This window comes from Lampris incognitus, chromosome 7 (assembly GCF_029633865.1).
Source record: "Lampris incognitus isolate fLamInc1 chromosome 7, fLamInc1.hap2, whole genome shotgun sequence".
Taxonomy (NCBI): domain Eukaryota; kingdom Metazoa; phylum Chordata; class Actinopteri; order Lampriformes; family Lampridae; genus Lampris; species Lampris incognitus.
The window spans coordinates 10278132-10291839 of record NC_079217.1 but is presented as its reverse complement, the minus strand read 5'-3'; the positions used below and the strand labels follow the sequence as shown (position 1 = coordinate 10291839).

The 13708-nt window shown below is 42.0% G+C and overlaps 1 protein-coding gene across 3 annotated transcripts in view; it reads right to left on the bottom strand.

The window, feature by feature from the left end:
• The window catches only part of ppp1r37 (protein phosphatase 1, regulatory subunit 37), a 78228-nt gene that overhangs the window by 52365 nt on the left and 12155 nt on the right, over positions 1-13708 (bottom strand). The window lies entirely within an intron of this gene.

Genomic DNA, 13708 nt, shown 5'->3' with positions numbered 1-13708 from the left:
GCTTAGTCTGACCGGCGAGAAAGGAGCAGGTACGTCACCTCAACCCAGAGGTGCCAGACTCGTGCCCGTTGTACATCAACACTTTTGCACATTTGTCGCAGCTAACAAAATCCAGTTCTTTCCCATCTTCGTCTGTCACAACTGAGAAATGTTTCCAAATATCAGACTTCCTTGCTTTGTTTTTGTATTGTAATGGCCAACTTTGAGTTTCTTTTCAACTTCATTTGTTGACTCCATCTTTCTTGTTAGCGCTAGCTAAATCACGGGATCTGCAGTTTATTTTTTGACTGCCTGCAGCAATGTTAAAACTGCCCGCTCCCGCGAGATTTGCATTGGGTCCCGCGGGATCCCAATCCCAATGCAGTCCTCTACTGCACGGCTATCTCGGCCAATGCCAAGCCCACCCTGGCCGCTGTAAAAATGAGATTTGGTCTGGGGGACATTCAAAATGGTCTCAGTGAACAAAGCATGCAGTTACATTAATAACGCACTTTTTCTTCTTTCTTTTTTTAAAAAAAATTTTATTTCTGATTTTTCCCTTTTTTTCTCCCAATTTAGTGGCCAATTGATCCCTATTTTAATTCAAACACCCACCCTCGTATTGCATGCGTTCGCCAACTGCATCTCTCCGGCCGGCAGTCTCGAAGGAAAGCGCCTCCCCACTTTCGTGACAAGGCGAATCCAAGCCGAACCACTGTTTTTCCGACACACACAGAGACGCATTCACATGACGAACACAAGCCGACTCCGCCCCCCTCCCGAAAACAGCGTTGCCAATGATTGCTGCTTCATGGAGTCCGGCCATAGTCGGATCTGACGAGACCGGGGCGCGAACCCCAGTCCCCAGTGGGCAACTGCATCGACACCAAGCCGATGCTTAGACCGCTACGCCACCGCGGACTACCCTTTTTCTTCTTTCTTATTGGCGGTTGGCAAACAACGATTTGGTACATTACTGCCACTAACTGGAATGGAGAGTGGGCCAGAATGCCTATTTACTAAAGCAAAAAACAAAAACAAAACTCATATCTTCCCAATTAAACTAGTTATTTCACACGTTTCTGAGAGGGACTAAAAGCCTCTCTCATCAGCTACTGCACACCTTCACCAGAAACTCCCACAACACCCAGAAATGTCCTTGCTGTCTCTACAATTATGTCAACTCTCAGATTTTCTTTCTACTCCAGCAGTAGTTCATTACCATTTCCAAAAAGGCCAAAAACTTCATCTGGTCCTTACAAAAACAAAACAATGCATGCTTCCTGACTGACTTGTCCTCCTTAGCTTGTTTCACATCATTCTTGTTTCTCTCCATTCTCTTAGCAGCTTCAGCATACAACAATCCCCTTTCTGCTCTCATCTTATTCACTTTCTTTTCCTTAAGTCCTTTTGGAAACTGTGCAGATATGATTTCCCTTGCAATGCAGGCACTTTGCTTGCACATTCTCAACTTTACAATCTTCCACATTGCAGTTGTCCCCCCCCCCATATCTCTCACATCTACTGACTCCTTTACATACTGCAGCAACACATCCATATTCTTGACAACAAAAACATCAGAGACAGCTCGCTCATATGGCCTCATCCTGTAACTCACATTAATCAAGGAAATTCCCAGCAATTCCCCCTTCAAAAGTCAAACACACGGAATTACTGTATTCCTTCTCCACTTCTCGGAATCTGGTCCCCTCTTCTTGCCTCACACACAGCTGCAACATCCCGAAATGACTCAGCCTTTACTGACAGCGGTATGCCACTTATCACTCTCTTCTTCTTTGCTTTTAATCCAAGTGGGAAGCAAGTCACAGAAATAACTTCGAAATATCTCAATCTTAAGGGCTCCATCTCTCTGATGCTTTGAGATACAATCAATGATAACCATGCCACTTCTAGTTATCCTGGTTGATGATACATCTCCAAGTTTCCTCCCAAACTTACTGACCTCTTGTGGGTCCTTGAAAATCTCGTTTTCTCTTGTCAGGGCTATCATCCCAATGAGATACGTGTCCTCTGTTCCCAATGACTAACTACAATTGCTTGAGCAATTTGATGTATTCCTCCTCCTTTTCTTATTTTCAAACCCTCTCTTTTCCTCATTCTCATTTCCAATTTTGCTCTCCATCTCCGACGCCATTTCCACCCCTACAAAACCATCCCATCAAATGGACTTTTTTTGCCTCAAGAAACCCAAAAAAGAAGAAACAACATGGGTTAGCAATTCTCCAAAGTCAGGTTAATGTCCAGTAATATCTTCAGCCATTTTTCATGAAGCCATCAATCTACAGTTATTATTGACAAGCAGATGAATTTCACTGATCCCTGACAGCAAAATGCAAACACATACAGAGTAGTGAGCAGTGTGATCCAAAAATGTTTTCTGTTAATCACAACCTAGGATGTAGTCATTCTATTCTATGGTTATTCTATTGCTAAGAGAAATAATCAAATTAAATTATAGGGTTAGGGTTGGGCAATTCATTCTGCTATCTTGATCAAATTGGTGAAACTTTGACATTTAGAGCATGCCTGTGAGCTCAAGGCAAGGGCCATGCACCAAAAGATCTTGTTCCCCCCTCCCCCTCCCATTTTACATATTTTAGTTGCACTAGTTGGGATCTGTCCACTAATACAAGCTGGTGCTGATGCTGGGCCGGTGCCCCGCCGAGGACCCAGCAAACTTTTTTGCAAACCGGCTCACATTTCCGCCGGTTTGAGGAATGAACAGTTATGTAACCAGATGACACTTTAAAGGTGCAATCCACAAATTTTCTCCATTAATAAGTTTTTATTTTATCCATTTGAGACGTGATGATGATGTGGCGATTTTGTTGAATAGCAACAATATTACAGTAGAACAGTGTTCCAATTCATTTTAATGTTGGAGGGCAAGACAAGGTGTAGCAGCTATCGATGCTCATGTGCAGTCACCTCAGTTAACTTGAGGGTGGGGAAGTTACCTATTCCCACCCTTGTAAAAATGGGATCCGTGGACCAAAGCTAACACAAGCAGCCTAATGTATTAGAAACTTCACATTGTAACACTGCTCTACAGTAATATCGATTGTTTGCCCACCAGGACCAATGCCACATCAGCATTAGTGCTGAAACTGTTCAGAAAATTAATCGAGTACAATTTTAGTAGTGAATTAATCATCTGAATCATTCATCAAGAAAAAATACCAAATATTTGCTGGTTGCAGCTTCATAAATACTAAGATTTGCTTGCCTTCCTCTGATTTATATCATTATGAAATTAATACTTTAGGGTTTTTTTTGGCTGCAGGTTATTTTTTCATTATTCCAACACCTTCCCTCCCCAAAATGATTCAACATTGGGATGTTTTCCCCACTTATGATAACATGAAAACAGGACGTGGAATTGTTGGAATGAACCATCATGAGAGCATAAATCCGCAAAGCCCTGCTGCTGGCATTGCTGGAGGAGGGCTTCACTAGGCTTTATTCCATTTCTGTGGGCTTCTTTGTCATTATTTTGTTAATTAATTAACAGCACATGCCTTTTACAACCAGCGTCTCAAGCTAAATACTGAGTAGTCAATTAATTGTTGTGATAATTGTCAGATTAGCCGATTATCAAAAACAACCATTAGCCGCAGCCCTGCTGGAGATAAATGGGTTGGTAAGTTTTTCTAAAGTCTTGTGTCAACACGAGTCCTGTAATTTTTAAGACGACAACAGGCTAATTTGGTCATTACTTGATGTGTGTTAAAACTGAGATTCAAGTCCATTATTATGCCAAGATTTCCAGCTTAGTTTTTAGTCTTCAAATACAGAGTCAAGATGATCGCTGATACTAACTTTTATCCTTTCTTCTTTGGCAATTAAGACAGTTATCAGTTTTTTCTTTAACTGAGGGAAATTCAGGCGCATTCAGTCATTGATTAGGTCAATACACTGACACAGCGTACCTAATGGGACCATGTAAGGCTCTTGAGACAAACTGTTGCATGCATACATAGAATTTGAATTTTAAAGCGCCTCTGCAATGGTTCCACTCACTGTTACTTTTTTTAATTGGTCAATCTTTAACAGAGCTGATGTTTTAGTTAGATTTCCATGACTTTTAAAAATTTATAATTTTCCAAAACTTTTCCAGGGCCAGGAAATGGTATTCTTTTTTCTGACTTTTCCAGGTTTTTACATGACCATATGAACCCTGAATACATCTGAGTTGTATGGCCAAGGTTCTTATCCACTGTTATAGTGTTGGTTTGTAATGAGATACGAGATCCAGTTAAGGAGACACAACAGTGATAGTGTTAGATGTCCAGTCAGCAAGCTATTACGCTAGCTGCAGTATAAATTGCACGAGAGGGGAAGTTCTTTAGGGAAACCACCGGGAATGGATGGAAGCAGTTGTGGGGGTAGTAGTAGGGAATAACAGAGAAAACTGTGGCCAGCTCCTACTTAGCATTAAGGTGCTAGTGCCTAAAATAGCTAGCCTTTCCCATTCCCCAGTCCCCATCGCTACCATTTCACACTGTAGTGGATGATGACCATAGCATCATTCTCACATGACAGCTGGCAGCTTGTCTGGCCAGAATGTGAGGTCTGTGTCAGGTGGAGGGGTACTATGATCACATTGAATCCACCTCTAGCCTCCCCATGTCCTTCTACCAAGAGCCTCTGATGACTGGGGGCATTCAGAAAAACATCGGCCCAGACATAAGGGATGAGCTTTTGTCTACTCCAAAGAGATGTTCCAAAGTTTTAAGTGGATATGAAGCAGTCAATCAAGTTCACATGATTTACTAAATGCATTTCCACTCTAATCAACAATTATATAACAAACATGATAAATGTAAGCATAGAAAAGAAAAAAAGAAGCCCCCGTTATATCTTTCATGGCAAGGGCATCAGCATCTTGCAGTACTATTACCTGTGACGTCACGGGGTTGGTTGACTTGGCTGAGTTCAGCAGATACAAAGGTAGAGACAGTGAATGATAGAGACAGAGATGGTGAAAGTTGGAAAGTGAGGAGCCACAGGACAGAAGACGACAAAAGGGAGGCCACTATTGTATTGTTCCTGGATGTAAAAATGAGTTTTACAGGGTTACAGCCAAGGACAAAAACAGTCCATTTTCATAAACTGCCGTTCAAATGGAGCACAGAACTGAACCATTTCTATCCTGTCAGAATTCTTCATTCTGTCAGATTCCAGAATACGCCCACTGTGTACTGATGATCTCACTCAAAAGTTATTGACGATGAACCCAGCTGAATGTCTGAATATCCAACAACAACAAACTGTCTACAACACGGTGTTTTGACCATGGTATCCCAAACGTTGGTTACACAACTTGCTGTGCAATGTGATGTAAACAAACTGCATTAATGTGGCATCGTATTGTCATGTCAGACCTCTCAGATATGTTTTTCATCACACTGACTTGTTCACCAGAAGCATGTAACCTAGTCGGCTGTGTGAGTCAGCGAACAACTAAAGTTAGGTACCTTCATTGTAGGCTAAGACCTGTTAGTATAGTAATTAGTGCCGGGGGAGCAGGGTAAACAAAAAGGTGTCGGTCAGACAACAATTATATGTAAACAAACTGTACATGGAAACATTTTTCACACTGTATGCCACCATATTCCTGTCTCTAGCCAACACCATGTAGCATGTAGTATATGTTTTATTTATTGGATAACGCTAACGCTATTGGTTCATTCGCCGGTGGTTACACCTACCTTGACTTACCCGATATTGACAGGAAGGTCCAGTGTTTCAGTGGAAGCATTGCCACACGCCCACCTCCCGACATAGTATGCTGAATATGTGCACCATGGTGATGCGTGACCATGCAATACATGGTTCAGACCAGCCTACTGACAGCAGATGGACTCCAATACAGTGGGTAACAGTCACACTGACATTAGGTAGTGTTGCCGACCCACTCTTCACCCCAAAGCACCGGCTCCATGACTTATGTTCTTTTCAGAAGCGGAGCAATTGACACGCCTTAGCAATTAATTTTTAATGATAGGCGAGCGGGCAGGTAGGGAGGCGCAGTTTCTCCGTGGATTGTCACCTTGTCGTGGTGGAGAAGCTTGCGAGGTCCTGAAATCTCGAGAGCAATGCCATCTGGAGCTATGCTCCTGGTAATGTCACCCAAGGCGGTAAGGTCAAGAGGGTGGTCCCTGACAAAGAGCAATCCAACCAAGACCTCAACGGTGGAACAGGCGGAGGATGATGGCTGACTTTAGGGAGGCATCATAATGGCTGGGAAGGCGGAGGAAGGCTGCAGCAGAAATGGGCCCCCAGTCATCTTGGACTCTATGCTACCGGATCCTGACCCAGATCTGTCAAGGACCATGTGGTGGCTGTCTGTGCACCAGTCTCCCCATGCTAAACAAAGTCACGCACAGGCGTCCTCCATAAAGGGAATCTACTCTAATATCCTGGATCAAGTCCTATGGTGAGCAGCAAGTGGCAACAGGGGCAAGATTGTGAGATCTGGAAGCCCCTAGTCATGAGTCGGCACATCAGGCGGTGGGTGCTAATTCAGTTGCTGGGGTCTTGAAATGAAGTAGAAAGAGCCCTATGGTAGCTGAACCCACAACTGAGCAGTCCTCTTTAGGATCCACCCTACTCACCCCATCTGGGGAAAAGGCTAGAAAAGGTGCCTTAAAAACAGCCTGGCTCAAACCTCCTGACTGGATTACCATGTCCAGAGGGATCACCACATGCGGTGATGATGAGGGAGGCACAGCCAATCTGTGAGGAGGAGTGACAAGCGGGTGCAATCCTCTAAAACTGTCGCAGTCATCTCATGCACACGCCCGCCGCCAGAGTTGAATTGTCTTGAACTTTTTTCTACATGATGTGCAGTGTCACCACACAAAATGGACAATAGACTGATCCTTGCCGTGTGCAAGTTAGTTATGTTATTAAGTTGCAGACTCTTTCTTTCAATATTTCTAGAAGATGTAATTTAATATGTTGCTATAGCCTATAAAGAAAATACAGTTGTTAACGGCAGGGATACAATAGTGCACAGAAGCCTAAACGGCTTCTTTATGTATGGTTACCAAGCGTAGAGCACCTGGCATTTACTTGCAGAGCGCTTGTCTGCCTATCTATTCACATGAGGGGCACATTGAGACCCACTGTCTGAAATAACCATTATTCCACCCAGTTCCCATGCCGTATCGGCTTGAATGCATATGCAACTAGACAGAATGAAGAATTCTGACAGTACAGAAATGACTTAGTACTGTTCGGCATTTCAGCGGCAGTTTATGAAAATTGACTGTTTTGTCCCTGGCTGTTACCGTGTAAAACCGATTTTTACATTCAAAAGCAATACAATAGAGGCCTCCCTTTTGTTTCCTTCTGTCCTGTGGCTCCTCAATCACCAACTTTCTCCATCTTTTACCATTGTATCTGTTGAACTCAGCCAACCCAACCAACTTTATGATGTCACAGGTTGTAGCACTGCAAGATGATGGTGCCTTTACCACGAAAGATATAACAGGGCTTCTTTTTTTCTTTTAAATGTTTACATTTGTCATGTTTGTTATACAATTGTTGATTAGAATGGAAATACATTTAGCAAATCATGTTAACTTGATTGTCTGTTTCATGTCGACTTTAAACTAGAATCGGTTGGAGGTTAGCTTCTTTATACAACCTTGATCAGATGGGTTTTACAGAGGTCTTCAGGGTAGCAGAGGGTCAGAACCAGACGAAGTGAATTTAATGGCTACCAATAACATAGTTCAATAAGAGGCAGGACTTCGGACCATTAAGACAAAAAATACAAAGTAACTAGAGGAATGTAACTAGAAAAGTACAGTTCCCCAAGAAACTAGCTGGAAGCAGGACTAGCTGAAAGCAGTGAAAATATGTTGTTTAAACTTTTTACATAAATATCACTTTCGAGGATGAGCATAACATAGGGCAAAATGTTGAATGAAGAACATCAACGATTTTTTTAAGCTGTTGGGACTGCAATAGAATAGCAGCTAAAGGTGTATGTTTTAGCAGCCAAACAGAACACTGAAATACAGAGCCAAAGTAGCAGAATATTTTAAAGTATGAATTAAGTACCAATATGAGAATATGTGGAAGCTGCCAAGTCTAGAAATTTACATTTAAAGACAAAGTAAAAGTAGTGTGAAATGTTAAAAAGAACATAACCAGTACAATGACTGCGAAGGCCAAAAAAGCTGAAGCAGCCAATCAGATCATACAGACAGGTAAAGTAGCTGTATACTTTAAAGCAAACATTTTAAGGCATTGTTGAGTATATAGTAGAAAAGTAATGCAACATTTTAAAAGAAGAAAGCAAGTTAGAATCCGTGAAGCTCATAGTGTGTAATAGAATGGCTGCTAAAGCTGTAGGCATTGAAGCAGCCACCCAGAACAGAGATACACAGCTAGAGTATGATTGAGTGAAATTTATAGATGGAAATATAATCCATTAACTTTTTAAGCATTACAACGGAGATGAAAGTGTAAAATGTTAAAACAATGAAGCTAGCATAAACATGTGAGGCTGCTAGTTGCTTAAGGAGTTGAAACAGCCGCACAGAAAAGTGACATTCGCAACTGAAGTTATCATTAAAAAGTATGACTTACATTTATAGCTGAAGGTTTGCTGAAGTAAATGAGTATAACAATTTATAAAGCATTAGAGAGTATAAGGGATTAAAATGGCGTGAAATTTTGAAAGAAGAAAACCTAAAATTTTTAAAGTATTATCGAATACAGAGCAGGGTTGGGCATTATTTTTTTCCACAGGGCCATACTGACTTAGATAAAGTAAGAGAAGTGCCATACATTGGACAATTGAATTGAAACATGAAACACATAGTGCATAGTGGAAGTGGCATTCCATTTCTTCTCTGTCATCTTGTGCTATCTTTTTGTTTTTTTTGGGGGGGGGTGTTCTGTTCTGCATTTACAATTTCACTTTCCCCCATTTTGCTCTCAAATGGAAATCACATAAAGCAATTCTGCCCAACTCACATAAAGCCAATATTGCCGTAAAGCAGTTCTGCCCATTGATTTGCAACATAACGTTAGACATACTGAAGGGGAAGGCCACCACGGTGGAAACAATGTAGCTAAATCTCTTCCTGTGGACAAATTCCCATCTTGCATGGTATATACCGTCATACCACCCAACCCTATATGCTAGCAGCTAAACATTCCATTATTAACTTCAGTTGTGTGAAAATCTGAATTGAAACTGAAATTTCTGGGAAAACTATAGAATATAAATGAGAAAGGTAATTGCACACCTCTCCCAATGCCTAAAAGTTTGAATGAAATTTCTAGGTGCAAGTATGCACAAGTCATCAGGTGGGAAAAATGCAGGGAATACAGAGTAAAGTGTGGGTGGAGCATGAGTGGACTAGCTCCACTTATGCAAATATCCAGACATCATTTGGAACTAGCGGTGCAGTGGTCAATAAGTAACTCAAAGATCTAAGTACAGACTAAAGGTAAAACTTGCAAAAATTACCCATTTCTCTCTCTCCAGCTCTCAGTGCCCCCACCCTCGACTAGAGCTATTCCCTTCATTGCTCCTCTGTTGCACTTATTTGAACTCCCCCCATCCCCAAAGCAAAACAAAACAAAAGCATTATCTCCAAAACAGCATATTGAAGCATTAAAAACCCCTCACAATATAACCCTATGACAACCACTCACAGCCAAACCCTGCAAAGGTATAAGACAGGCCATAACTAAACAGCAGCCTGTCTCTGGACATGATGAACTGAACTGGTGTATAATTAAAAGAAAAAATAAACATGATACACGATAATGTACCTTCAAAAGACACAATGCCTCTAGAAAAGCAGCGGAGTGATATCGTTGGCAAACAGGTGGATGCTCTATTTATAGATGAGCGGGCATTTATGAGGGGAGTAGTGTTGGCCTGTGCCAGCCTCCTCAGAACTGATAAGGAAGGGGTGGGGGAACATTTTCCTGTTTGACAAGGACAGACAAAGTCTTCAGCAGATGCAAACTGAGCCCTGAGAACAAACAAGGAAAGCCAGCCATTAGCCAAATGCTGGCACCTTTTACCACAGATGGCAAATTTGTCTTTTCAGCCACGATGCAACACTATTTTAAAAGTCTAGTTAAGGCATAATGTCAATCTTTGTGGCCATAACACAAAAATGATCTTCTGCGATGAATGGCGACCCCGACAGGCACAATAAAATCATTTAAATGGTTTACCAATTCTTACTGGTGTGAAAGCTAGGTGAGTTCTTTGACCTTGAGTAAATGTAATGACAAATGTTTTGAATGGCCTGAGCCTGTTCTTAGTCCTATACTCTGCTCTGAAATAATCAAGGATCCACTTGAACACGAGGGCAGTGGCCTCATTTCTACATTGACTGAATACTTCAGTCCACTTGCCAAAACGGTTCCCCTCCTCTGTGTGTGCACTGGCCCGAGGTCTACGATCGCATATTTATAAGATTCAGACGGACACAGTTTAAAAGCAGGGTTTAACACACACAACACATACACACAAATGCACGCACACACCTCTTAACAGCATGCTTTATGGCACAAAGAACACAGCAAATACGTAGATTATTCACAGAGGCATATATAAATGTACTCATTGCACCAACCTGTAAACCAACAAAAGACTTGTCCTGATCTACAGGCCTATCAGCTTTTAACTTGGTCCACCGCCACAACACATAAAAACCCTCAGGTCACTCAGCCACTAAAGCCTGCTGCCAAGTGGGCCTCGAGTTTGTTGACACGAGTCCATACTGCACGTAGGCTATCCAGCCTGGCTGTCTGCACGACAAAGCCATCACTACCAAACAATCTTTAGCACTGCTTGTAGGGCATTCTTACAAACACGCCATTAAAAACTACAACGCTTGCTAGATTACAGCAACATTCTGCTCAGTAAAAAGTAAAATTCCTTTCTTGTGTGCATTAATTTCCTTGTGCGAGAGTCACACTACTCCAGTGTATCCACATTGTAGTTGACAGGAATATAATCCGTTTTCTCAAAAAGCCAACGAAGCAGATTCCTCATGTTGAGTCCATAAAATGACGACTGGAATTACCAGTCAACACTTTCACAGTTCAGTAAATGATGAAAAAGTCCTGGTTAACGCAAACCCTGTGGTGACCTTATGAACAAGAGATGTTTCAGAACGCTTACGTTGACTGGCCGGCTTAAAAACACTGAGCAGTACGTCCACAACAACAGCTGACCGGTCATATATCGGTTGTAAAATTCAACGTTATGATGATGGAGCAAACATTATGTGTCGCCTGTTTTCCTCTGCAGGGCCTATATTGAAAGGCCCAGAAAAGACACAAGGGAGGGCGAAAAACAAAAAGCAAAACATAATCCAATTAAAAAAAGAGGAGGAAAGAGAGGAAGCAAGGCAAGGCGACATGTTAGGAAGTTTAGGAATCTCAGGATGTGATGTAATATTTGACCATGCCAGGAGGGAGAGGAAAGAACAAGTGCCCATTATGGCTAAACAGATGGAGGAAGACGGCAGAGAAACGAACAAGAGAGGAAGCGAGAAAGAGCACGTTACGTCGGGTTAGTGGCATTTCCAAACCCAGATCAAAATGACAATTCTTGATTTTACCGCTTTTCCATTTGATATTTAGGGAAAGAAAAGTAGGTCTGCAGCAATATGCTTACTCCAGGACGACGTATTCAATTAGCAGCCCTTGGACATAATACATCTCCTTTTGATTTTCTACTGGCACGCTTTTGCTGTTGTTTTTTAATTGAACCACAAGACTCAGTTTTGGGTCAGATTCTATTTTCCATGTGCATGCTTCCTCTGGCTGTTGTGTATCAAGAACCGGATGGAGCAGTCACTATCTGGAGGTTGGGTGTTAACTGGATATTGAACTTTTTACTAATTGCCAAGAACTTAGGAGTCCTGTTTTAACTTTGAGCAACATGACAAAAGACTGTTCAGTCATGTTTTTCCTGCTCATAAAAACTGCATAAGAGAAAACCGGCCCTAAAAGTGAACAACGGAGAAATACTTAAAAAATGCTTTTGTTCCTTCATGCCAAGACAACTGCAATACCTTATTAGCCTTCATTAACCACAGAGTGGCAGAAAGCCGATAATATGTTCAAAATTGTGCAAAGACTTTGACATGATGCTCAGAGACAATGTATCTACTTCACGCTACAATTTATTTTTTTGGGGGGGGGGCCCTTTTCTCCCCAATTGTACCTGTCCAATTACCCCACTCGTCCGAGCCGTCCCTATCACTGCTCCACCCCCTCTGCCGATCCAGGGAGGGCTGCAGACTACCACATGCCTCCTCCGGTACATTGAAGTCACCAGCTGCTTCTTTTCACCTGACAGTGAGGAGTTTCACCAAGGGGATGTAGCGCGTGGGAGGATCACGCTATTCCTCCCAGTCGTCCCCCCCCCCCGAACAGGTGTCCCGACCGACCAGAGGAGGCGCTAGTGCAGCGACCAGGACACACACCCACATCTGGCTTCCCACCCGCAGAGACGGCCAATTGTGTCTGTAGGGACGCCCAACCAAGCCAGAGGTAACATGGAGATTCAAACTGGCGATCCCTGTGTTGGTAGGCAATGGAATAGACTGCTATGCTACCCGGACGTCCCACTCTACAATTTTTAAGTTCATTTTAAGATTTAATTGATAATTCTGAATCAACTGACTTCTAATGCTTTTCATGACCTTGCCCAAAGGTATACCTGTGAAATCTTGCTCTCTTCAGAGGTCGTGCACAGCCTGGTACATTTGGCTGCTCCATTGTCAAAGCTAAAGACTTAAGGTGCGTGACCAGAGTTTTGCGGTTCAAACTACTTTCCTGTAGAGCTCAGGCTTGCAAAGTTGATATCATCTTTTAAATCTTTTCTATAAACTTATAAGGCCATTCTATAATCCTTCATTTTTGTTTGCTTTATCCGTGGTGCCTCATCTTATTTATTCTACTGGTCGTTCTCTGTTACAAAGACTTTTATTGTTGTATCATTGTTTTACTTGGTATTTTTCTCTTTAAAAAGAAATCTTTGGTTGTTATGTATCACGTTTACACATTATGTGTTACATTTCGCTGTAGCGGCATAAGAACTGGTATTTTTGTTTGACCACGGGAAGATGACAGGAACAGAATCAGGTTTTACATGTTAGTAATGCAATGCATGGTTTCCATTTTTCCACGCCAATGAAAGAAAAGTTTGACTAATTTGCCCTCCCCTGTCATCCAGCAGACTGAGAACAAACCCATATAAGTGTGTACTTTTTTAAATGAACTTTATTTCAGCTTACACGAACTTGATAGCCTACTCAAACGGGGCAACTTCTGAGTTGTAACTTTCATCCAACCGTTGACCTCCACTACATTTTTGTTCTGCTCTCGAGCTATCAATCAAAGTATACCCGTAAGGAGCCATTACGCAGAGTTGTGATACGTGTGGAAAAATAATTCCTTTCGTTTTCTGCATTCCAAATCCGTGTTTTCTCAATATGAGAGCCTGTTCAAATCCAGCAGTTTATCAGCCAACACCAACCTCGATGCAATTTCTTAGGTAAATTCTGTCATGTTTTAACAACAAAATGTAAATACACAAGAGTTCTAACATATATGGGGTATGTGGCAAATTGACAATGACTTGTAATTATGCCAGTACGGTCCTTTAACAGCAACACAGATGCTGTATTTCCCACAGCTCCATGCATTC